The 26817-nt window shown below is 30.3% G+C and overlaps 1 pseudogene; it reads right to left on the bottom strand.

The window, feature by feature from the left end:
* LOC119605029 overlaps positions 1–26817 on the bottom strand; it is a 210416-nt pseudogene that overhangs the window by 32776 nt on the left and 150823 nt on the right.

Here is a 26817-nt window from a genome sequence, read left to right as displayed (position 1 = left end):
GTTACAATGTAAAACTTTTGCTTGTGTCAGTTTGTAAAAGTATTGGAGAAAAAAAAAACAAGAAATTGTTTAAAATTAAATGATCAAGGCTTAGTTGTGAAAGTAATTAACTCCACTTTTGGATTTTTATAGCTTACAACACTTTAGTGGGGAGGGTATATTAGGTTTGTGCTGATGTTTGTAACGCACAATAATATTGTTTCTATACCCGGCTTAAAGTATACCAATCGTCTTAGAATCATTTTCTGAGTCGATTTAGCTATGTCCGTCCATCTGTCTGTCTGTCCGTCCGTCCGTCTGACCGCCCGTCTGTCCGTCCGTCCATGTAAACCTTTTAATCTAACTACAGATCACAATTTTGAAGATAATTCAATAAAATTTGGTACATGATCTTCTACTGTCTTAGGGACGAATCTTATTGTAAATGGGTAACATCGGTCCAATATTTGAACTAGCCCCCATACAACTGAACTCCCCGAATAGAAATTTTAAGTTCATAATTATGTTTGATATACTCGTATCTCGAGGAATGGTTGTAACAAAAGTTTTTGAATAAAAAAATTAATCAAAAACTTTACAATACAAACCTTAAGGACGTAATATCAACAAGTTTGTATTTCGACGAAAATAAAAAATCGTGTTCTAAATTCTTTCAACACATCATTTAAAAACTGTTAGTAATACTTAAAACAGCCTTTAAACAAAAACCCTAAAACGCCCTTACAAAAACAAAGAAAGGTAAATAACTCTTTATTTCCGACTTAATTTCCTTAAAGTTGGCCACAACATTTTTCATTAGACTGCATTAAAGCGTAAGTAACAAAAGAAAACCTTTTGTAAAGCAAATTGGGCGGACAGACAGACATACATACATATGTATTTAACTATACAAACCTATAAATTTGTTAAACAAAATAGCAACAATAATAGAACAAACAAAAAAACACGCACCAACCAACCATCATCATTAAACAATAACCGAAAAAAACAAGGCCATTTGAAAAAAAAAAATACCAACAGCAAACAATTAATCACAAAACAATTTTAGGAATATGTAAATTTGTATTCTCTACTAAGCAGACATTAAAGAGAAAATGCCCACAACCTGTTACCCCTTCTTAAATGTATTCTTTTATTTCAAATAGTCTGTACTTTGTTCAAGTCAAAATCTGGAGAGGGTGGCTTGCTGTACGTTGAAATATTTCTATAGAATGAATTATTAATAGTCCGAGGTATAAAAATGAAATTTAACCAGAAAACAGAAAAACATAAATCAAACACTTAACAAAAAAACAAATATGCAAAAATGTCGGCGGGTGTATGGTATTGTTTGCGGGGGAAGGGGTGGACAAGACTGTATAATGAAGAGAAGAAATTTACAGGGTGTAAGAGAAATAGTGTATTAAAAATGCTACAATTAACAAAACAGCATTTAGGAGAAATATTTTCCGTTAAAAACTATTTTCTATTTATATCACAAAAGCTTTATAGACGTTTTTTTTAAATAAAAATATTTCTGCATATAAGAGTTCTTTCAAAAAAGCTTTTAAGAAACTTTTTCATACAACGTGGTTTAGAAGATTTTTAATAAAAAGCTTTTTTTAAAGCTTTTTTTTAAAGCTTTTTCATAAGCATTTTCATAAAAAGCTTTCTTAAAGCTTTTTCATAAAAATATGTTTTAAAGCTTTTTCATAAAAAGCTTTCTTAAAAGTTTTTCATAAAAAGCTGTTTTAAAGCTTTTTCATAAAAAGCTGTTTTAAAGCCTTTTCATAAAAAGCAGTTTTAAAGCTTTTTCATAAAAAGCTTTTTCATAAAAATCTTTCTCAAAACTTTTTCAAAAAAGCAATTTTAAAGCTTCTTCATAAAAAGTTGTTTAAAGATTTTTCATAAAAAGCTTTTTAAAGGAGATTTTCCATTTAATGCATTTAATAAAAGCTTTTTTAAAACAATTTTGCCAGAACATGTTCATAAAAAGGTTTTCAGAAACTTTTTCATAAATAGATTTTAAATAGATTTTCTTTTTCAAAAAAGCTTTTTATGAAAAAGCTTTAAAACAGCTACTTTTTATTAGAATATTCTTCAAAAAAAAAATTTCTAAAAAAGCTTTTAAAACTTTGTTATTAAACGCATTAATGAACCTTTAATAAAAGTTTTTTTAAGAAGGCTTTTTAGAAGCTTTTTCGCACAAGGTTTTTAGATAAAACAACTAAAACATAATCAAAGCTTTATAAGAAAATACTTATTCGATTGAAGTTTAAATAATAAAGTTTTCAAGCTTTTTATAAAGCTTTGTAGTATAAAAACATTTAAAGCTTTTTTCTAAAATATATTTAAAAATATATTTTCTAAAGAAAGCTTTCTTAGAATTTTGTATATCCGATAAAGTATTTTGAAAGGAGATATTTTCTTAAAAAGCTTTTGTTAAAAACATGGAGAAGCTTTTGAAAAGTATTACAAACAAAATATTTGCATTAAAGCTTTTTTGAAAAATTGCTATTCAAGATAAGTTTTTTAGAAGATTTTTGATAAAAATATTTTTAAAAGCTCACATAAAGCTTTTCATATTATGATTTTTATAAAAAGCATTTTCTTAACAAACTATTGAGAAACTTTTTCAAAAAAGTTTGTAAAAAGCTTTTTAATAAAAATTTGTTTAATTGAATCTTGAAAATTTTTCTTAAAAAAGCTTTTTGGACAAACATAGAAAAGCTTTAGAAAAATACTAAAAACAATTCTAAAAAGCTTTATAAGAATATGCAATTTAAGAAAAAGCTTTTTGGGTAGAACTTTTAATCATAAAGTTTTCAAGCTTTTTATGAAAAGCATTTTCTTAATAAACAATTGAGAAACTTTTTCAAAAACTTTTTAATAAAAATTTGTTTAATTGAATCTTGAAAATTTTTCTTAAAAAAGCTTTTTGGACAAATATAGAAAAGCTTTAGAAAAATACTAAAAACAATTCTAAAAAGCTTTATAAGAATATGCTATTTAAGAAAAAGCTTTTTGGGTAGAACTTTTTATCATAAAGTTTTCAAGCTTTCTTATTAAGAAAACGTTTAACATTAAGTTTTAAAGCATTTTCTAAAATATATATTTTCTAAAGAAAGATGTCATAGAATTTTTTGTAAAACCTGGAAAATCATTAGAAAAATTAAAAAAAAAATTCTAAAAAGCTTTATAAGAATATGCTGTTTAGCTTTTTCGGTTGAAGTTTAAATCATAAAGCTTTTTCTAATGTACACTCTTTGCATCAAAAGCTTTATAGAAATTTGTTTAATAAACATTTTCTAAAAGTTTCCTTCACAAAGCTTTTATTGTTGATCAAGCCTTTTAATAAAAAAAGCTTTTCAAATGAGTTTTTCAATAAAACTATGTCAAAACTTTGGCCTCTAGAAGCTTTATGCAACCAAAAAGCTTTCATAAGTTTTTCTATTATTAATATGAAGCTTTCATTCAAAATTCACTTCAACAATAAATTTCCCGAATTCTGCGTTACACTATCGCCGACACATAAACTGATACCCTCTATTATTTACACACAAATGTATAGCAATAAATACTCTTCTTCTCGCTGTCTTCTTCTCATTTGTTACAGTTATTAAATGCACAAATATTGCGTAACATACAAACATTAAGTAAAATAACTACTTGCCCTCATCAATATAGGTTTTCATGCACTTACCTTACGTTCCTGTTCATCTTTCGCTGAATGACCACCGCTGACATTGTTATTTTCACCGTCGCCATCTAGAGGAGTTGGTGTTGTTGGGATATCACATTCTTCTGTTGGTGGCACAACGCAACGCAATGAATGCCTATCGAAGACAAGCATGGCTGGGCAACGTTGTAAACGTGGATAACCACCCTGACATTGCCAATAACGATTGCATGATTTACCCAAAGGAACATTACCATTAGCATCCTCATTGCAAAGAGCTGCAGTGTGTTTGTGATAAAATTGTGAGATGAGGATGTGGATGATGATGGTGATGACGATGACATGGTTACATAGTTATGTGTTTTTTTGTTATTGTTAATGGCATTTTATTCATGGACGGTTGCATAAGACAAACACACAGTAGGCAGGAATGTTATGAAAAAAAAATAAAAAGAAAAGTGGAAAAGACAAAAAATATAAGAAATTGAAAAATGTGTTTATATAAAATTTACATAAATCATGGAAATATTTTCAGGTATGAGTAGCTGGCACAAGTTACTTGATTCTTGCTACAAATTGTCGGGAGTTGTACAAAAATAATATTTTAAGATTTTATTTATTTGTTGATGGTTTTCTTTTTCGCAGACTTGTTAACAAACAAGACGTATACTTAATATTTAATATAAATATTCAATAATCATACGCAACGTAGTACTGTCTGGTGTTTAAAAAGTAGCTTAAGGATAAAAATAGCAAATAAATTAAATAAAATTGTCAATAATTTTCTATATTAAGAAAATTTATGGAAAACTTTCTATAAACAGGAAATTTAATGAAAATTTCCCATAAAATTTTAAATTTATCCAAAAATGTCTATCAAACACATCTCAAATAGCAATTAGTATTTAACCTTTAAATAAGTTTATTTATAAGTAATTCAATAAATTATCTCAACAAAAACTATATTTAACTAAATGCCATTCAATTAACAAGCCACAACTGTGAAAAAATCAATAGTGAACAAAGATTTATCTAAATTACAATTAAAATAAATTAAATCAAACAAATCAAAGTAAGTTTAAATAACAGCTACAAACACATTAGATCCAAATCCACAAAGAAGAAGTGTAATACTTACGATGTTTCTGACAACCATCGACATTTTCAGGCCAATCGCAGCTGTGAGCATTCTCATTGTAGAGTAAACCACCAATGCATAACTGTTCAGTTGCTGTACCATTCCAACAAGTCCAATAACGTGTGCATGATGTTTCATGACCAAATATACCATACAACCAGTCGCAATGTTCTGTGGAAATGGGACCATCTGTTGATTAAAAAAAAAAAACGAAAAATTAAAAAACACACTGAAAAAAACTCATCATGTAGCCAAACAGAACTTTTTGAATTAATAAAAACCACTGCTATACAATTTCAAAACTACACATTTATGGGGACAACACACACTCATATGTACATAATCACTGTAAAATACTCGCAACATGTTGCCTGTTTATGCTTGGATACGTGCATATAGAGATTAAATGCCAGCTTAATGTGCATCCAAAGAATATTGAATGCAGAGCAAGTACAAAACAAGAGCCACTAAAGCACCTTCTACTTGTGGAAAACCATGGTTAAACAATTAATGCATATGTATCGGTTGCATCATAAGATGTGTCCAGGTAAATGGATTTTGTGTGTTTTTTTTTTCTGTATTTCAAAAATAACATCACTTTTGTTATTGCAAGTAGGGTTTTTTATATGGACAATACCTACAACAAAATATTTTATGGTCCAGACTATAACCAGCAGTTAAGACAATTGAACATACTATATAGTACCTAGTCTCTAGTCCTAAGTTCCGACAAAAGTCAGTAGTATAAACTATAGTCTACAGTCCATACTATACTCCATAGTACAGACTATCGTATATAGACCAGGCTACAGTGTATAGTCCAGACTAAAGTCTATAGTCCAGATTACAGCCTACAGTCCAGACTACAGCCCAGTCTATAGTCTACAGTCCAGACTATATTCCATTGTCTACAGTCCAGACTATAGTCCATTGTCTGCAGTCCAGACTATAGTCTACAGTCTACAGCCCAGACTATAGTCTACAGTCCAAACTATAGTCTACAGCCCAGACAATAGTTTACACCCCAGACTATAGTCTATAATCAACAGTTCAGACTATAGTCTACAGTCCAGACTATAGTCTATAGCCCAGACTACAGTCTACAGCCCAGACTATACTCTATAGTCCAGACTATACTCTATAGTCCAGACTATACTCTATAGTCCAGACTATACTCTATAGTCCAGACTATACTCTATAGTCCAGACTATACTCTATAGTCCAGACTATAGACTATATATATATAGACTATATTCCATTGTCTACAGTCCAGACTATAGTCCATTGTCTGCAGTCCAGACTATAGTCTACAGTCTACAGCCCAGACTATAGTCTACAGTCCAAACTATAGTCTACAGCCCAGACAATAGTTTACACCCCAGACTATAGTCTATAATCAACAGTTCAGACTATAGTCTACAGTCCAGACTATAGTCTATAGCCCAGACTATAGTCTACAGCCCAGACTATACTCTATAGTCCAGACTATACTCTATAGTCCAGACTATACTCTATAGTCCAGACTTTACTCTATAGTCCAGACTATACTCTATAGTCCAGACTATACTCTATAGTCCAGACTATACTCTATAGTCCAGACTATACTCTATAGTCCAGACTATACTCTATAGTCCAGACTATACTCTATAGTCCAGACTATACTCTATAGTCCAGACTATACTCTATAGTCCAGACTATACTCTATAGTCCAGATTATACTCTATAGTTCAGACTATACTCTATAGTCCAGACTATACCCTATAGTCCAGACTATACTCTATAGTCCAGACTATACTCTATAGTCCAGACTATACTCCATAGCCCAGACTATACTCTATAGTCCAGACTATACTCTATAGTCCAGACTATACTCTATAGTCCAGACTATACTCTATAGTCCAGACTATACTCTATAGTCCAGACTATACTCTATAGTCCAGACTATACTCTATAGTCCAGACTATACTCTATAGTCCAGACTATACTCTATAGTCCAGACTATACTCTATAGTCCAGACTATACTCTATAGTCCAGACTATACTCTATAGTCTAGACTATACTCTATAGTCTAGACTATACTCTATAGTCCAGACTATACTCTATAGTCCAGACTATACTCTATAGTCCAGACTATACTCTATAGTCCATACTATACTCTATAGTCCAGACTATCTCTATAGTCCAGACTATACTCTATAGTCCAGACTATACTCTATAGTCCAGACTATACTCTATAGTCCAGACTATACTCTATAGTCCAGACTATACTCTATAGTCCAGACTATACTCTATAGTCCAGACTATACTCTATAGTCCAGACTATACTCTATAGTCCAGACTATACTCTATAGTCCAGACTATACTCTATAGTCCAGACTATACTCTATAGTCCAGACTATACTCTATAGTCCAGACTATACTCTATAGTCCAGACTATACTCTATAGTCCAGACTATACTCTATAGTCCAGACTATACTCTATAGTCCAGACTATACTCTATAGTCCAGACTATACTCTATAGTCCAGACTATACTCTATAGTCCAGACTATACTCTATAGTCCAGACTATACTCTATAGTCCAGACTATACTCTATAGTCCAGACTATACTCTATAGTCCAGACTATACTCTATAGTCCAGACTATACTCTATAGTCCAGACTATACTCTATAGTCCAGACTATACTCTATAGTCCAGACTATACTCTATAGTCCAGACTATACTCTATAGTCCAGACTATACTCTATAGTCCAGACTATACTCTATAGTCCAGACTATACTCTATAGTCCAGACTATACTCTATAGTCCAGACTATACTCTATAGTCCCAGACTATACTCTATAGTCCAGAATATACGCTATAGTCCAGACTATACTCTATAGTCCAGACTATACGCTATAGTCCAGACTATACACTATAGTCCAGACTATACTCTATAGTCCAGACTATACTCTATAGTCCAGAATATACGCTATAGTCCAGACTATACTCTATAGTCCAGACTATACGCTATAGTCCAGACTATACACTATAGTCCAGACTACACACTATAGTCCAGAATATACACAATAGTCCATACTATACACTATAGTCCAGACTATACTCTACAGTCCAGACTATACATTATAGTCCACACTATACTCTATAGTCCAGATTATTGTCTATATTCCAGACTTTGTAAACTACAGCAATTTACCATTTTACAGAAAATTTGCAGCAAACTCTAATTGCATCTAGACATTATGTTATATTCGACATCAGATTGTACCCTCATGCAGTGAGTCTTAAACCGTGTTATAAACATTACCTTAGCATTCTAATTTCAAGAGAAATTGCTGTCAGTTCGAAAATATGTGTTTTAATAAATGTTAACTCTAGAAATTGCTAAAAATTTAAAACAAATTAAGAGTCCCATTCTTTGAAGAAAATCTACATAAAAACCGTATGTTTTACAATTCGATCGGTATGTGTATTTGTCTGTCCATCTGACTGCATTTGCACAAGACTAAATGTTCAAAATTGCAATAGTGGGTTCGAAATGTTGTTGTTCTTGCTATTGGTATGTTGGTTGCAATAAATTGACACTTTTAATAGTTTTTGCTTTTGCTAGTATTTTAACCATTTGGTATTTGAAACAACAATGGCAACAATAACAACATCAACAACAACAGCACAAGCAGTAGTGCCAACAATATGACGTTAAATACAACCAATTTTCTGTAAACATATTTGTTCAAGCATTCTATCTACATATACCCAAATCATGCTAAACAATCTTCTATTAATACACAGTCAACGCTATAGATACTCAAACATTTTGTTCTTATACATAATTGTATTTTTTCATTTACTGCTGACACTCAAAAAAAAAATAAGCTCAGATCTATTTAAGCAATTGAGGTTGTTTTTTGACTCAATTGCAAGGTAGTCTACATTTCATACAATTCTGTATGATTTTTCCTCAGAACCACAATCACATTTATACGTACATAGATATACCTATACGTGTATGATTTTGCATTTATTGGTATACTTTTTTGGCTTTTGTTTCGGTTTTTTGTTAGGGACTTATTCAATTGACCATTTAATGGCTGTGTATAAGAGAATCAATCTTGGATTTCTTAGAATACATTTTTATAGGAGAAAGGCAAGAAAAAAACAAAATGTTTATTTGTTTCCTAATTCTAGTTTTGAGCATCCCATTTTAAGGACATTGGATATATGTTTGTCTTAATTGGTTTTTATGCTTCTCATGGAAATCTTGTTTAAAAATCTAGGTTGCTTTTGAAAATATGTTTTCAATAGAGGGACAAACAAAAGCAAAAAAGAATAATGTTAGAAAAGTATGTCATTGGATTAAAAGTGCTTAGAATTGTTGTAAAAAAGTTAAAAAAAACTAATGAAGTAAATTCAGAAATAACTTCTACTGTTAGTAATGCAGCACTATAAAGTCCAAATAATATTTTCTTGCTATAGTTTAAGTTTTAATATCTACACTAGTCTAGTCTATAGTCTAGTCTATAGTCTAGTCTATAGTCTAGTCTATAGTCTAGTCTATAGTCTAGTCTATAGTCTAGTCTATAGTCTAGTCTATAGTCTAGTCTATAGTCTAGTCTATAGTCTAGTCTATAGTCTAGTCTATAGTCTAGTCTATAGTCTAGTCTATAGTCTAGTCTATAGTCTAGTCTATAGTCTAGTCTATAGTCTAGTCTATAGTCTAGTCTATAGTCTAGTCTATAGTCTAGTCTATAGTCTAGTCTATAGTCTAGTCTATAGTCTAGTCTATAGTCTAGTCTATAGTCTAGTCTATAGTCTAGTCTATAGTCTAGTCTATAGTCTAGTCTATAGTCTAGTCTATAGTCTAGTCTATAGTCTAGTCTATAGTCTAGTCTATAGTCTAGTCTATAGTCTAGTCTATAGTCTAGTCTATAGTCTAGTCTATAGTCTAGTCTATAGTCTAGTCTATAGTCTAGTCTATAGTCTAGTCTATAGTCTAGTCTATAGTCTAGTCTATAGTCTAGTCTATAGTCTAGTCTATAGTCTAGTCTATAGTCTAGTCTATAGTCTAGTCTATAGTCTAGTCTATAGTCTAGTCTATAGTCTAGTCTATAGTCTAGTCTATAGTCTAGTCTATAGTCTAGTCTATAGTCTAGTCTATAGTCTAGTCATAGTCTAGTCTATAGTCTAGTCTATAGTCTAGTCTATAGTCTACTATAGTCTAGTCTATGTCTAAGTCTATAGTCTAGTCTATAGGTCTATAGTCTAGTCTATAGTCTAGTCTATAGTCTAGTCTATAGTCTAGTCTATAGTCAGTCTATAGTCTAGTCTATAGCTAGTCTATAGGTCTAGTCTATAGTCCTAGTCTATAGTCCTAGTCTATAGTCCTAGTCTATAGTCCTAGTCTATAGTCTAGTCTATAGTCTAGTCTAATAGTCTAGTCTATAGTCTAGTCTATAGTCTAGTCTATAGTCTAATCTATAGTCTAGTCTTAACAGAAAACTTAAATATAAGCACTCTTAACCATAAAATGATAGAGTTACATACACAAACTGTTTTAAATTACGTCTAACATAATTGTTATTACATTTTGCGATATTTTTTTGTTTTTGTTTATTAAAATACTCACTTGCTAATTGCTTATCCTCACAATAGTTGGCACGCCATGGATAATCACAGCCTTCCGTAACACCCCGCGATGTTTACCGGCAAAGAACAAGACCATTTGGACAATCATACAATTCCGGTTGATTATTGACACACTCCCAATAGCGGTCACAATATGTAACGTCACCAACGACACGACCTTTAACTTTACAAGGATCCTCTTGATTTGGTTTCAATTGTTGGGCCAGTGTTGAGGAAACTGTATGGGTTAAATAAAAAAAAAAAAACAGAGAAAAATAGAAAATTGTTAAAACAGAGAGATATGCAAGGGTACAGCATAAAAACAGGACATGAATTGTAACAATTGTCAGAGTTATTGTTAAATAAAGTTTTAGCTATTGAGGAACAAAAGTTTTTAGGAGATTCTTGTAGTTGTTCATGAGGTAGTTGAACAAAAATTATTATATTCTATTGATTTTAATTTTATATAAGATTTTCAAAATATTATCTTTTTATAAAAAATTTCATTTTTATAGAAAATTTTAGAAAATATCGAAATGCAGATCTTTGTCAATAGAGAACACAGCAGGGTATTGTTGTCGTTACTGTTTATTTGCTTTTTTTTGTGATTGTTGCTGCTTTTATTGTCAAGGTACAAGTGATGCTGGTGGTTTTGCACAAAAACATGTCCAGGTAGTAACAATTGTTTTGAAATGCATATATGTTTTCCAAAAAAAAAAAAAAAATAGAAATTGCCATTTTAAACGGATTTGGGTCATAGTTTTGTCGCTTGTTTTCTTTATTAGTTTTTGTTTTGTTTGTTTTCTGTTGTTCTATTAAAGCGGTTTCAATTGTTTCGGGAGGTCATTTAAATTTATAACAGTGGGTGTTACAAGTTGCAACTTTAAATGAATTGTACAATATTTTTGGTTTAGGGGTTTTTAAAATGTTTCATTAATTTTTGTTAACATTGTTCGTGGCGAAAATATTGTGAAGTTAGATTTAGTTATGCAGCTTCATTAATAAAGCTATAGAGAAATGAAATATAACAAAATTAATTCTTTCCAAATGTCATGCTTTTAAAAATAGAATAAATGAAAAAAAACCCCTTGTCATTTGGAAAATTGTCAACTTTCTAACAAAAAAAAAATCAATAATAAAATATTATTTAAATAAAACAAAAAGCAACAATAAAATAAACAAGCAGACTCTCAAGCCTTCGGCCATATTTACAAACAACCACAAAACTAATATCCGTTTCTTTGTGTCATGCACACACACAAACTCACCAAATCACGCAAAAGGTATAAAGAACTTATTCACACGTATACATTTGTCAATTTCCTGTCAATATTAAAAATACAAAAGCAGAAAATTGTATTGCGTGTTTCAATATTTTCGAAATCACTGTAAAGTTGTCAGACAGATAATTTTGTTAATAATCCAGCAAATGTTTGTTATATAAATTACAAAAAAAAATCGATACATTTTTAATAAGTTTTCTCTAAAATTTGTAGTTTTATAGAAAATGTTAGTAAATTTGTTCTGTTATAGAAGATTTTCGATAAATTTCTCTTTTTATAGAAAATGTTCAATAAATTTCTCTTTGTATGGAAAATTTTCGATAAACTTCTATAAAAAGAAAATTTATCGATCATTTTCTATAAAAAGAGAAATTAATTGAAAATTTTCTATATAAAGGGAAAATTTATCGAATATTTTCTGTAAAAAGAGAAAATTTATCAAAAAGTTTTCTATAAAAAGAAAAATAATCACAAAAATTTTCGATAAATTTCCGTTTTGTAGAACATTTTCGATAAATTTCACTTTTTATAGAAAATTTTTAAAAATTTTCTTCTTATAGGAAATTTTCGATAAATTTTCTTTTTACAGGAAATTTTCGATAAATTTTCTTCTTAGAGGAAATTTTCGATAAATTTTCTTTTTACAGGAAATTTTCGATAAATTTTCTTCTTAGAGGAAATTTTCGATAAATTTTCTTCTTAGAGGAAATTTTCGATAAATTTTCTTCTTAGAGGAAATTTTCGATAAATTTTCTTCTTAGAGGAAATTTTCGATAAATTTTCTTCTTATAGGAAATTTTCGATAAATTTTCTTCTTATAGGAAATTTTCGATAAATTTTCTTCTTATAGGAAATTTTCGATAAATTTTCTTCTTATAGGAAATTTTCGATAAATTTTCTTTTTACAGGAAATTTTCGATAAATTTTCTTCTTATAGGAAATTTTCGATACATTTTCTTCTTATAGGAAATTTTCGATAAATTTTTTTCTTATAGGAAATTTTCGATAAATTTTCTTCTTATAGGAAATTTTCGATAAATTTTCTTCTTATAGGAAATTTTCGATAAATTTTCTTCTTATAGGAAATTTTCGATAAATTTTCTTTTTATCGATAAAATTTTCTTTATGTAGATAATTTTCGATACATTTTCTCTTTTTACAGAAAATTCTGGATAAATTTTCTCTTTTTATAGAAAATTTTCGATAAATTTTCTCTTTTTATAGAAAATTTTCGATAAATTTTCTTTTTTTATAGAAAATTTTCTCGTTATATAGAAAATTTTCGACAAAATTTCAATCAATATCAATAATTTTTGATAAAAAGGAAAATTTAGAAGACTTTCGATAAAATTTCTGTTTTATATAAATTATAACTTTATATAACTTTCGATAAATTATCCATTTTATAGAAAACTTTCGATAAATTTTCCATTTTATAGAAATTTTTTTTTTATAGAAAATTCTTGATAAATATTTCTCTTTTATAGAAAATTTTTGATAAAAATCTCTTTCGAAAATTTTCGGTTGTATAGAAAACATTCGATAAATTATCCGTTGTATAGAAAACTTTCGATAATTTTTATGTTTTTTAGAAATTTTTTGAAAAATTTTCGTTTTATAGAAAATTTTCAATAAATTTCTGTTTTTATAAAAAATTTTCGATAAATTTTTTCATAGAAACTTTTCGATAAATTTTTTTTAGATAGAAACTTTTCGATAAATTTCTTTTATTATAGAAAATTTTCGATAAAATTTTCTTTTTATATAAAATTTTCATTAAATTTCTTTTTTATAAACATTTTACATTGAATTTATTTTTTATATAGGAATTTCGTTAAATTTAAACAAAACAATTTGCTGGGTTACTATAGAATTTACTCGTGTGTTCATACAAAGAGGTTGTTTTTGTATAAATTATTTTGATTTGAGAACCGACTATTAATATTCTATTACTTAAATGTCAACTAAATAAAAATGTTTAAGAATTTAATAGAATATCTATAAAATTTATTTATTTAAAGTTGGTATTGGAAAACTTTTAAGGCTCTTCTTATCTAGAAGCTTAGATTTGTGAAATTTAAAGCGTAAGGAGTGTAATGGTTTCAAAAACAAGTAAATTGATAAAATGTCAACTGAAAATCCCTTAAATATAAATTTTTGCACAAAATAGAAGCATCCATCTCTAACTGTTTTATAGAAAGAGCAAATCCTTTTTTGTCATGCAAAAACATGTTTTTATTACTGTCAGAATACGAAAATAAAAGTAGAAAAAGGTTTTTTGTTTAGTAAATAAAAACCATACCTTTAATTGTGGTTAAAAGCCATAGCTTTGACAAATTGATTGATTGATGGATTTTTTTTTTTGCTTTTCAGTCAAACATATACTTTTTCATATACATACATATATTTCTACCTAAAAAGGGAAAATAGTTCACAGTTTCAATGCTAATAGAGCAACAAAATAATAAACCGAGTTAAGTAAAAAAAGATTAAATACGATTTTAAGAAGATTTACTTAGTCTTATTATTTTTGTTAAAGATTTAATTTACTGCAAAAATCTGCTTTTCAGGGATGAGTAAATGGAAGGAAATAGGTGGGAGAGGGAGTGCCTGACATTTAATTGACATGACATTGATTATGGTCAGGCGACTTTTCATGTTATCATTAATATTTTACCAAGTCTGCAAGAGTAATTGTTATCCTTTTGGACAATCGTACATAAATTCAAAATAAAAAGTCATGTTAAAAGTTAAGAATGTTATTAAAAAGTAAACAAACTTTTTTTTCTGTAATTCTCTTAAATAAATTACCCGAATTAATTGAATTACTTAAATCTTTTCCAGCACACAAACTCTTTTTTACAAAATACGAGGGTAACTCAATAGAAATCTTTAACTAAAGTTCATTTTTAATTTTTCCTGTTCTATAAACATACATACATGTTTATAGCACAGTGAAAACAAGAGATAGAGAGAGAAAATTCTTAGTCAATACCTGATTGAGAAGTTATTTTTAAATCTTTATCAAATTTCTTTGCCGATGCAAATGTTTTATCCATCCTCCATTCCTAACTACAGTTTAACTACTTTAACTAGTTAGTTTATTTTTGTTTGTAATTTTTTGGGAATTCTGCTCAATTTACAAATGAAATTTTATCTAGATTACCTGTAATTTATACACATGTATATTTAATCTTTTTTACAACAAACATACTTCCATCTCTTTTACACACGCTTGGTCCAAACAGTAAACTAAAACTAACTTATAAAACTTTCACTATAAGTTTATTGTTTGTTTGCAATTGTAAACTTTATTTAGTTTTTAGCCAAATACAAAAAAAAAAAAAACTTACAAAGAATTTAGATTTTGTTTGTTTCATTATGGTCAACTAAATTGTATTGTGTGGTTAAATATGGTATTAAGTTACAATAGTCCTGGTTATACAGTCAATTTTTTGTAGTGTTATTAAGCGTTTTGGGCAGGAATTGGTTAAGGGTGTAAGTGGTTGGAAAAAGTTTATTTTGGGAATACCATAAAGTTAGAAAAGTGCGTAGCTCAGTGGTTTGATTCAATACAAAAAGGAAGGGATAGATTAACTCCAGTTACAAAAAAAAAAAAAACAGTTGAAAAAAAAAAAAAAAAATTTGTTGTTGTCGGAAGTAGAACTGAACTAGAACTGAAGTAGAACTGAAGTAGAACTGAACTAGAACTGAACTAGAACTGAACTAGAACTGAACTAGAACTGAACTAGAACTGAACTAGAACTGAACTAGAACTGAACTAGAACTGAACTAGAACTGAACTAGAACTGAACTAGAACTGAACTAGAACTGAACTAGAACTGAACTAACTAGAACTGAACTAGAACTGAACTAGAACTGAACTAGAACTGAACTAGAACTGAACTAGAACTGAACTAGAACTGAACTAGAACTGAACTAGAACTGAACTAGAACTGAACTAGAACTGAACTAGAACTGAACTAGAACTGAACTAGAACTGAACTAGAACTGAACTAGAACTGAACTAGAACTGAACTAGAACTGAACTAGAACTGAACTAGAACTGAACTAGAACTGAACTAGAACTGAACTAGAACTGAACTAGAACTGAACTAGAACTGAACTAGAACTGAACTAGAACTGAACTAGAACTGAACTAGAACTGAACTAGAACTGAACTAGAACTGAACTAGAACTGAACTAGAACTGAACTAGAACTGAACTAGAACTGAACTAGAACTGAACTAGAACTGAACTAGAACTGAACTAGAACTGAACTAGAACTGAGAACTAGAACTGAACTAGAACTGAACTAGAACTGAACTAGAACTGAACTAGAACTGAACTAGAACTGAACTAGAACTGAACTAGAACTGAACTGGAACTGAACTAGAATTGAACTAGAACTGAACTAGAACTGAACTAGAACTGAACTAGAACTGAACTAGAACTGAACTAGAACTGAACTAGAACTAAACTAGAACTGAACTAGAACTGAACTAGAACTGAACTAGAACTGAACTAGAACTGAACTAGAACTGAACTAGAACTGAACTAGAACTGAACTAGAACTGAACTAGAACTGAACTAGAACTGAACTAGAACTGAACTAGAACTGAACTAGAACTGAACTAGAACTGAACTAGAACTGAACTAGAACTGAACTAGAACTGAACTAGAACTGAACTAGAACTGAACTAGAACTGAACTAGAACTGAATGAACTAGAACTGAACTAGAACTGAACTAGAACTGAACTAGAACTGAACTAGAACTGAACTAGAACTGAACTAGAACTGAACTAGAACTGAACTAGAACTGAACTAGAACTGAACTAGAACTGAACTAGAACTGAACTGAACTAGAACTGAACTAGAACTGAACTAGAACTGAACTAGAACTGAACTAGAACTGAACTAGAACTGAACTAGAACTGAACTAGAACTGAACTAGAACTGAACTAGAACTGACTAGAACTGAACTAGAACTGAACTAGAACTGAACTAGAACTGAACTAGAACTGAACTAGAACTGAACTAGAACTGACTAGAACTGAACTAGAACTGAACTAGAACTGAACTAGAACTGAACTAGAACTGAACTAGAACTGAACTAGAACTGACTAGAACTGAACTAGAACTGAACTAGAACTGAACTAGAACTGAACTAGAACTGAACTAGAACTGAACTAGAACTGAACTAGAACTGAACTAGAACTGAACTAGAACTGACTAGAACTGAACTAGACTGAACTAGAACTGAACTAGAACTGACTAGAACTGAACTAGAACTGAACTAGAACTGAACTAGAACTGACTAGAACTGAACTAGAACTGAACTAGAACTGAACTAGAACTGAACTAGAACTGAACTAGAAACTGAACTAGAACTGAACTAGAACTGAACTAGAACTGAACTAGAACTGACTAGAACTGAACTAGAACTGAACTATGAACTGAACTAGAACTGAACTAGAACTGAACTAGAACTGAACTAGAACTGAACTAGAACTGAACTAGAACTGAACTAGAACTGAACTAGACTGAACTAGAACTGAACTAGAACTGAACTAGAACTGAACTAGACATGACTAGAACTGAACTAGAACTGAACTAGAATGAACTAGACTGAACTAGAACTGAACTAGAACTGACTAGAACTGAACTAGACTGAACTAGAACTGAACTAGAACTGGAACTAGAACTGAACTAGAACTGAACTAGAACTGAACTAGAACTGAACTAGAACTGAACTAGACTGAACTAGAACTTAGAACTAGAACTGAACTAGAACTGAACTAGAACTGAACTAGAAACTGAACTAGAACTGAACTAGAACTGAACTAGAACTGAACTAGAACTGAACTAGACGAACTAGAACTGAACTAGAACTAGAACTAGAACTGAACTAGAACTGAACTAGAACTGAACTAGAACTGAACTAGAAACTGACTAGAACTGAACTAGAACTGAACTAGAACTGAACTAGAACTGGAACTAGAACTGAACTGAAACTAGAACTGAACTAGAACTGAACTAGAACTGAACTGAACTAGAACTGAAAGAACTGAACTAGAACTGAACTAGAACTGAACTAGAACTGAACTAGAACTGAACTAGAACTGAACTAGAACTGAACTAGAACTGAACTAGAACTGAACTAGAACTGAACTAGAACTGAACTAGAACTGAACTAGAACTGAACTAGAACTGAACTAGAACTGAACTAGAACTGAACTAGAACTGAACTAGAACTGAACTAGAACTGAACTAGAACTGAACTAGAACTGAACTAGGAACTAGAACTGAACTAGAACTGAACTAGAACTGAACTAGAACTGAACTAGAACTGAACTAGAACTGAACTAGAACTGAACTAGAACTGAACTAGAACTGAACTAGAACTGAACTAGAACTGAACTAGAACTGAACTAGAACTGAACTAGAACTGAACTAGAACTGAACTAGAACTGAACTAGAACTGAACTAGAACTGACTGAACTGAACTGAACTAGAACTGAACTAGAACTGAACTAGAACTGAACTAGAACTGAACTAGAACTGAACTAGAACTGAACTAGAACTAGAACTGAACTAGAACTGAACTAGAACTGAACTAGAACTGAACTAGAACTGAACTAGAACTGAACTAGAACTGAACTAGAACTGAACTAGAACTGAACTAGAACTGAACTAGAACTGAACTAGATCTGAACTAGAACTGAACTAGAACTGAACTAGAACTGAACTAGAACTGAACTAGAACTGAACTAGAACTGAACTAGAACTGAACTAGAACTGAACTAGAACTGAACTAGAACTGAACTAGACTGAACTAGAACTGAATTAGAACTGAACTAGAACTAAACTAGAACTGAACTGGAACTGAACTAGAACCGAACTAGAATTGAATTTTTGATCAAGATTTTGTTTATAAAAAAATACTGTTGAGATTTTACTTAAATTTTGCAGCATCTTTTTTAAAAATTGCTTACATTCTTCAAAAATTTATACTAATAAAATAATCTTGGGAATTTTTCTTAATTCTTTTCCATTTTATTTAACAAATTAATTCATTTTTTAATCATAGAAATGAATTACACCCTAGAAATTTATTCATTCATATGTGTAATTTACATTAAAAATCACTCAAGGAAAATGAAATTCTAGATTTCAACCTTAAAATAATGTGACATATTTACAAGAAAAGGCAGAAAAAAATTTACACAATAAAATAAAGGACATACAACTTAACTGTATCAAATAAAATATGTGTACAGGTAGAAAATTAATTTTAGTGACGACCCTAAAAGACAAAGTGACTAGAGCTTTTTTTAAAGTAAAATATTTCCTATTTTTATGTAACATTATTATTTATTAGAAAATCTCTCTCTATAGAGAACGTTTGTAATTCACTTTTTCTGGAATTTTGAAACTATTGTGAATTTGTCGGTGAAAATAATCATGTGCTATCAAATACTACTAAAACTTTTAAAATTCCAATAAAAACTTTAAAATATGTAAAAGAATTAATAAATTCCCCAATGAAAAACAAATAAACCATAAAAATTAAATTACAAAATATAAAAAATACAATAAAAATAAAATAAATCCTTCACAGGAGAGATGCCTGGATAAACAAGGAAACATAGATACTGTTTGTGAAATATCATGACTACAAACACATGTGTATATTTATTTATATCTGTGTACTTGTATGTTTTGTATCATTTGTGTAGAGATATAATGAAGCAAAATATCCTTAACATGTAGAAAATGATTAATGGATCAACGTTGATTTGACATGTTTTGAAACATGTTTATTAGAGTGCTCCAAAAAAACGAAGTTGCGAATTTTGCCCGTCCCCCCCTCTAGAATTGTTCTATGGGTTGTAAAACTATGTCATACAAAAAATTAGGCTGATAGGATAACGTTAACAGGTGCCGCAACGGCACTAAAGTTTCCAAGTGCATTTACAAGGGGAAAAAATCGATTTTTTTCAGTTTTTGCTAAAATTTTGCCACTTAATAATAAACTTTACAATGTATTGTGATGGAATCGCAATGTACACATAATAAGCTTTTCGGAAAGATATAAAACATAAATATTGGTTGAAAACTTTCAGAGTTATTGCAAATTCCCCAGACCATTAACGTGTCTCACAGCACATGAATTCGAAATGTGACAAAAAAATTAACATTTTTTAGGAAATATTGTAAGAAAACATTTTGTTACTTAAAATATTTCTATAATAACTAGAATGTTAGCTTTTGTCTTTATACGATAACGCAAACTTGTTCTCAGCTATGGTTAAAAAAGTTTGAATTTTTCAACGGCCGTTTCAAATCTCCAATTTCAGTTTTTTTGAAACTTTGTTAAACAAATTTTAAAATTTTTAGAAGATCTCATGGGGATTTATGGACAATAGATAAGGGAATAAAACGGTAAAAAAATTAGATCAATAATTCTTACAGTTTAGCTGTACCTGCGATTTGAACTCGGCGGATTTCGGGAAAATCGCATTTTTTTGTAATATATTAGAGAATACGTATTAATTTTTTACTGTTGTACATTTTAAACAAAGTATTTTCAGAGTATTATAGACCAGATAATATAAAATATATATTCCAAGTTTTATTCAATTCGGACATTCTTAACCCATAAAATGTGGAGTTCAAAGGTCAAATTTTGCTATATTTGGGAATTCTCAGTGTACCATATCGAAATATTATGTATTTGTCGGTCATATTTAATAAAGATGACTTGAATTTTTAGTATAAAGTCTTATGTTTAAAATAGCAGCGAAAAAAAGTAAAATTAACCCTTTAAAACACATGGGAAAAATTTAACCCCGAAGATCAAAAAATCGTAAAAACACTATCCATTTGAATAATGCTCTATATAATTAGAGGAATAACATAAATAAAACAAAAAAATATATATTAGGTATAAAAACTTATGAATTAACCCTTTTTGAACCTATAAAGTTTGTATTTTTAGACATATTATGTCGAAAATGGTCCGAAAAAATGGACTACATAAATTATCAGTTTTAAAAACAAAATTTTTCTTTTAAAAATGCACACCTATAGTTTACTCCATAGTCGAAAAGGGTTAAAGTATAATTTTTTATACTTAATATATACGTTTTTGTTATATTTCTGCTATTTCTCTAATTATATAGAGCTTTATTTAAATGGATAGTGCTTTTTCAAATTTTTGAACTTTGGTGTTAAATTGTTCCCAAGTGCCTTAAAGTGTTAATTTACCTTTTTTTCACTCTATTTTAAATATCGGACTTTATACGATAAATTCCAGTAATTTTTGGTAAATATGGCCAACAAATAAATAATATTTTAATATGGTGCACTGAGAATTCCCAAATATAGCAAAATTTAACATTTGAACTCCACATTTTATGGGTTAAGAATGTCCGAATTGAATAAAACTTGGAATATATATTTTATATTATCTGGTCTATAATACTCTGAAAATACTTTGTTTAAAATGTACAACAGTAAAAAATTAATACGTATTCTCTAATATATTACAAAAAAATGCGATTTTCCCGAAATCCGCCGAGTTCAAATCGCAGGTACAGCTAAACTGTAAGAATTATTGATCTAATTTTTTTACCGTTTTATTCCCTTATCTATTGTCCATAAATCCCCATGAGATCTTCTAAAAATTTTAAAATTTGTTTAACAAAGTTTCAAAAAAACTGAAATTGGAGATTTGAAACGGCCGTTGAAAAAATCAAACTTTTTTGACCATAGCTGAGAACAAGTTTGCGTTATCGTATAAGGACAAAAGCTAGTATTCAAGTAATTTTTAGTATATTTTAAGTAACAAAATGGTTTTTTTACAATATGTCCTAAAAAATTTTAATTTTTTTGTCACATTTCGAATTCATGTGCTGTGAGACACGTTAATGGCCTGGGGAATTTGCAATAACTTTAAAAATTTTCAACCAATTTTTGTGTTTTATATCTTTCTGAAATGCTTATTCTGTGCACATTACGATTCCTTTACAATAAAGTGCAAAGTTTATTATTAAGTTGCAAAATTTGAGCAAAAACTGAAAAAAATCGATTTTTTCCCCTTGTAAATGCACTTGGAAACTTCTGAGCCGTTGCGGCACCTGTTAACGTTATCCTATCAGCCTAATTTTTTGCATGACATAGTTTTACAACCCATAGAACAATTCCAGAGGGGGGGACGGCCTGTCGGATAAAATTTTTTTTCCTTCATACAAGCTTGGAGCACTCTAATGTTTATTGTTGCTTTATTCCACACACCCAACACAGACAGATCCACTAATACAGGCACAGACTCTCTTATTCACAACCCGGCTGTGAAAGAAAAAAACCTTTAGCTGGAGTCTGGTAAATTTATATCGTTTGCAAATGAATGTATAAAATAAAAATATACAAATTCCTCTTCTAGACAATCATGATGCTACAAAATTTTTTATATGAACTTCTTTCTTGTGGATTATTTTATACATTTTAGCAATTATATACAAACAAACACACAGCCACACACATTTACTTAAATATATGTATGTATGCACAGATATGTACATACAAAAAAACATTGTATTGTGAGATTTACTATAGAAACTCACAATTTCACTTACTGTTACGCATTCAGTATTCATTCGTTGAAGCAATGATGCTGAAAAAATAACTTATACGCCATGATGCACATCCATTCAGTTTAATTTTTTTAATTTTATTTTATTTAGGATTTTTACTCTCCTCAAAAAGGGTATTAAACAGCAGCCAAAGAAATTTTTAAAGACAGAGGCGTACCAAAGTTTTTTGTTTTGTCCAGCCTCAAGTCTATAGTCTAGTCTATAGTCTAGTCTATAGTCTAGTCTATAGTCTAGTCTATAGTCTAGTCTATAGTCTAGTCTATAGTCTATAGTCTAGTCTATAGTCTAGTCTATATAGTCTAGTCTATAGTCTAGTCTATAGTCTAGTCTATAGTCTAGTCTATAGTCTAGTCTATAGTCTAGTCTATAGTCTAGTCTATAGTCTAGTCTATAGTCTAGTCTATAGTCTAGTCTATAGTCTAGTCTATAGTCTAGTCTATAGTCTAGTCTATAGTCTAGTCTAGTCTAGTCTATAGTCTAGTCTATAGTCTAGTCTATAGTCTAGTCTATAGTCTAGTCTATAGTCTAGTCTATAGTCTAGTCTATAGTCTAGTCTATAGTCTAGTCTATAGTCTAGTCTATAGTCTAGTCTATAGTCTAGTCTATAGTCTAGTCTATAGTCTAGTCTATAGTCTAGTCTATAGTCTAGTCTATAGTCTAGTCTATAGTCTAGTCTATAGTCTAGTCTATAGTCTAGTCTATAGTCTAGTCTATAGTCTAGTCTATAGTCTAGTCTATAGTCTAGTCTATAGTCTAGTCTATAGTCTAGTCTATAGTCTAGTCTATAGTCTAGTCTATAGTCTTGTCTATAGTCTAGTCTATAGTCTAGTCTATAGTCTAGTCTATAGTCTAGTCTATAGTCTAGTCTATAGTCTAGTCTATAGTCTAGTCTATAGTCTAGTCTATAGTCTAGTCTATAGTCTAGTCTATAGTCTATTCTATAGTCTAGTCTATAGTCTAGTCTATAGTCTAGTCTATAGTCTAGTCTATAGTCTAGTCTATAGTCTAGTCTATAGTCTAGTCTATAGTCTAGTCTATAGTCTAGTCTATAGTCTAGTCTATAGTCTAGTCTATAGTCTAGTCTATAGTCTAGTCTATAGTCTAGTCTATAGTCTAGTCTATAGTCTAGTATATAGTCTATAGTCTAGTCTATAGTCTAGTCTATAGTCTAGTCTATAGTCTAGTCTATAGTCTAGTCTATAGTCTAGTCTAGTCTAGTCTATAGTCTAGTCTATAGTCTAGTCTATAGTCTAGTCTATAGTCTAGTCTATAGTCTAGTCTATAGTCTAGTCTAGTCTAGTCTATAGTCTAGTCTATAGTCTAGTCTAGTCTATAGTCTAGTCTATAGTCTAGTCTATAGTCTAGTCTATAGTCTAGTCTATAGTCTAGTCTATAGTCTAGTCTATAGTCTAGTCTATAGTCTAGTCTATAGTCTAGTCTATAGTCTAGTCTATAGTCTAGTCTATAGTCTAGTCTATAGTCTAGTCTATAGTCTAGTCTATAGTCTAGTCTATAGTCTAGTCTATAGTCTAGTCTATAGTCTAGTCTATAGTCTAGGTCTATAGTCTAGTCATAGTCAGTCTATAGGTCTAGTCTATAGTCTAGTCTATAGTCTAGTCTATAGTCTAGTCTATAGTCTAGTCTCTAGTCTAGTCTATTAGTCTAGTCTATGTCTAGTCTATAGTCATAGTCTATAGTCTAGTCTATAGTTCTAGTTCTATAGTCTAGTCTCTAGTCTAGTCTATAGTCTGTCTATAGTCTAGTCTATAGTATAGGTCTATCGTCTAGTCTCTAGTCTAGTCTATAGTCTAGTCTATAGTTAGTCTAATAGTCTAGTCTATAGTCTGTATCGTCTAGTCTATAGTCTAGTCTATAGTCTAGTCTATAGTCTAGTTCTATAGTTAGTCTAGTCTAGTTATAGTCTAGTCTAGTCTATAGTCTTAGTCTATAGTCTAGTCTAGTATGTCTAGTCTAGTCTATAGTCTAGTCTATAGTCTAGTCTATAGTCTAGTCTATAGTCTAGTCTATAGTCTAGTCTATAGTCTAGTCTATAGTCTAGTCTATAGTCTAGTCTATAGTCTAGTCTATAGTCTAGTCTATAGTCTAGTCTATAGTCTAGTCTATAGTCTAGTCTATAGTCTAGTCTATAGTCTAGTCTATAGTCTAGTCTATAGTCTAGTCTATAGTCTAGTCTATAGTCTAGTCTATAGTCTAGTCTATAGTCTAGTCTATAGTCTAGTCTATAGTCTAGTCTATAGTCTAGTCTATAGTCTAGTCATAGTCTAGTCTATAGTCTAGTCTATAGTCTAGTCTATAGTCTAGTCTATAGTCTAGTCTATAGTCTAGTCTATAGTATAGTCTATAGTCTAGTCTATAGTCTAGTCTATAGTCTAGTCTATAGTCTAGTCTATAGTCTAGTCTATAGTCTAGTCTATAGTCTAGTCTATAGTCTAGTCTATAGTCTAGTCTATAGTCTAGTCTATAGTCTAGTCTATAGTCTAGTCTATAGTCTAGTCTATAGTCTAGTCTATAGTCTAGTCTATAGTCTAGTCTATAGTCTAGTCTATAGTCTAGTCTAGTCTAGTCTATAGTCTAGTCTAGTCTAGTCTATAGTCTAGTCTAGTCTAGAGTCTAGTCTAGTCTATAGTCTAGTCTATAGTATAGTCTATAGTATAGTCTATAGTCTAGTCTATAGTCTAGTCTATAGTCTAGTCTATAGTCTAGTCTATAGTCTAGTCTATAGTCTAGTCTATAGTCTAGTCTATAGCCTAGTCTATAGTCTAGTCTATAGTCTAGTCTATAGCCTAGTCTATAGTCTAGTCTATAGTCTAGTCTATAGTCTAGTCTATAGTCTAGTCTATAGTCTAGTCTATAGTCTAGTCTATAGTCTAGTCTATAGTCTAGTCTATAGTCTAGTCTATAGTCTAGTCTATAGTCTAGTCTATAGTCTAGTCTATAGTCTAGTCTATAGTCTAGTCTATAGTCTAGTCTAGTCTAGTCTATAGTCTAGTCTAGTCTATAGTCTAGTCTAGAGTCTAGTCTAGTCTATAGTCTAGTCTATAGTAGTCTATAGTATAGTCTATAGTCTAGTCTATAGTCTAGTCTATAGTCTAGTCTATAGTCTAGTCCAACGGTTCCCAAATGGGGGTCCGCGGACCCCTAGTGGTCCGTAGTAAAATCCTAGGGGGTCCGCGAAGACGAACGAAAAAAACCATGAATAAACAATATTCTGCTTTTATATGTATGTACAAATATCTCCAATTTTTGTGCAATAATCCCAAATTTTTTGGTGACTTTTTGAATTTTATTTTATCGGTTGTTATCAGGAAGAAGCTAGGCCCTACAAATTTATTGTATAATTTTTATAAAATAAAGTATTGTGTGATTTGTAATTTTTATTTCTTGTATATGTACTGAAATAATGGTTTTTATTTCAGGCAAATAATACTCTGGTACCGGAGTATGAAGTTCAATTCAAAGACAAGCTTATTACAGATTTAAGTTTATGAAATTGTAAGCAAAAGTGTTCTTGTTTGAAAGGACTAAAATTATATATTTCCAAAACAGAGGTGACTCTTTATGTATCTCTTTATAAATATTCCAATCCGACGTGATACACAGATTTTAACTTGATTTTGTTGACCACTACATATTATTAAATTAACATCAGAAAATCCATAGCGTTTCGCGTAAATATGTAGCCAAATACCATGAAGTAAAATAATTCGCTGGTATTTTAAAATTCAAATTTAAGTTCCAAATTCACAGTACTTTAACAAAGAGTTCAAATCATATATTATGCGGATAACGCATTCCGCAACAACATAGAAGAAGTGCAACTTTCTTATATTATTTTCCCGAAAACTTAGCTCACTTACTCAGTTCACCCTTTGCAATCGCAACAAATTTTTGAAACGTGACTCCTTAAGCACATGTGACAATATTTGATAAAGAAACCTTTTCGCTACCTTGAAGAAAAATGAACATGAAAGATCTCACGATCATAAAATTAAACATCATGTTAACATATCAACAAAGAAGTCATTCTATCTTCAAAACATGCAATTGAAAACCTATCTGAAACATTTATTAGACCTAGGAATATGAACTAGTCAATTTTCGGATGGACAATTATTTAGAACAATAATATATCAAAATATGTATGGGGGGTCAGCGAAATTAAATAAGTTCTTCAAGGGTCCGCGAAGTAAAAATCGGTGGGAACCGCTGGTCTAGTCTATAGTCTAGTCTATAGTCTAGTCTATAGTCTAGCCTATAGTCTAGTCCATAGTCTAGTCTATAGTTAGTCTATAGTCTAGTCTATAGTCTAGCCTAAGTCTAGTCTATAGTCTAGTCTATAGTCTAGTCTTAGTCTAGTCTATAGTCTAGCCTATAGTCTAGTCTATAGTCTAGTCTATAGTCTAGTCTATAGTCTAGTCTATAGTCTAGTC

Source organism: Lucilia sericata, unplaced genomic scaffold, assembly GCF_015586225.1.
Source record: "Lucilia sericata isolate MDLA Ls3-8-SP2 unplaced genomic scaffold, ASM1558622v1 Contig000453F_arrow, whole genome shotgun sequence".
In the NCBI taxonomy this organism is placed as follows: domain Eukaryota; kingdom Metazoa; phylum Arthropoda; class Insecta; order Diptera; family Calliphoridae; genus Lucilia; species Lucilia sericata.
The sequence above is the reverse complement of the archived record's forward strand: the minus strand, read 5'-3'. Positions and strand labels throughout refer to the sequence as shown.